This window comes from Coregonus clupeaformis, chromosome 24 (assembly GCF_020615455.1).
Source record: "Coregonus clupeaformis isolate EN_2021a chromosome 24, ASM2061545v1, whole genome shotgun sequence".
NCBI classification, from domain to species: Eukaryota; Metazoa; Chordata; class Actinopteri; order Salmoniformes; family Salmonidae; genus Coregonus; species Coregonus clupeaformis.
In genome coordinates, this window is record NC_059215.1 from 51,293,538 (window position 1) to 51,294,991 (window position 1,454).

Sequence of the window (1,454 nt, forward strand, 5' to 3'; positions counted from 1 at the left end):
CACCAGACTGCTATAACATTATTGACCTCATGACCTCCTGAATGTCACTATTCTATGAATCCAAGTAAGAGGGTTATTAACCGAGACTCATTCTGCAAAAGCATTTTAATGTCATTCTATGTGTACTAATAACAATACATGACTGCCCTCTAGAGGTTACCGCAAATGAAATCAGTGGTAAATAACAAGGCAGGAGGCATGTGAAAGACAACCGTTTAGAATGGCCTGGAAGAGATGGATAACTAAACTAAACGGGTGTCAAGATATGTTTGGCAACCAAGTTGCATGTTAGTTATTGTACACTTACACATGAAACCCAAAACCCTACGTAAAGACAGCACTTTAGTTAAAGTGTATAGGCTACCGAGATATTGAGTTTGATGGTATGACTGGTACATTGTAAATTAACTGGTTTTACTCAAAAAGTGATTAGGTTTTTAGTTTGTAAAAAAATGATTTAGCTGTGTGACTTAAAGGTCACCTAATCACCAATAAATATGTCAACAGTTGCGCTATAAGACATAAGAAAATGGAAATAGGGGACTATTGTAAATCTCTCAGTTACCCAGTAAAGGAATGTAATAGATGTACATTTCGTTAGTGAAGAACTGGATAAAACAATGTGCAGTTGCTGTGTTTATTATTTGAAATGCATGGAGGACGCCATTAGATCATCTTCTGTGGTGTTGAAGATTCTGCTTTCTCTCATTAGATCTTCTTCTGTGGTGTTGGAGCTGCTGCTTTCACTCCCCCCAGTCTCCGCTTTAGCTCCTTGTACCTCACAGAGTCAGAGGAGGGATGTTCTCTCCTTTCTGCTCCAGTTTTTGGTAGAATTTGAACGCTCATCAATGATTTTCTAAAATTAATACAAATATTTAACATATAAAGCTCCCAAAATGGAATGTCCACAGTTTATGGCTATATGCTAGGAAAGGCAACCATTAGTCAGGGTGTCATAAAACGTGGGTATCTGGTAAAGGGGTGTTTCAACAGTGGGTAGCTTATCTGGTATTCCGTTGATTCAAGGGTTTTAACCTTTTAGGAATCTAGTATCTACAGGGTACAAAAAAATGGACCTGGACATATACACAGCTTGTTACACAGTGATTTGTCCCAAACTGTCCCCAGACCGAAACTCCCCAAAGGTACCTGCATGGTGGGGGGAAGAGCCTGATCACTGACTTCAGTCTGGGGTTGTTTGGCTCCAGGAGAAGAGAACACCGCCTGGATGATCTTCAATCTCAGCCTCTCATGCTGGAAGACATGGAACCAGGTTTAATTATGACTTAATAAACAATAAACCTATAATTAGTAGTTGATCTACTTAACTCTTTATAAATCCTTCATTAAGTATGCCTTACTATTAATACCTTACATGATTGCTATAGAAACGTTTGTGGTCATACACACATCCTTAAAAAGGTAGGTGCTGGGCTAATAAAGTATAGATAAAA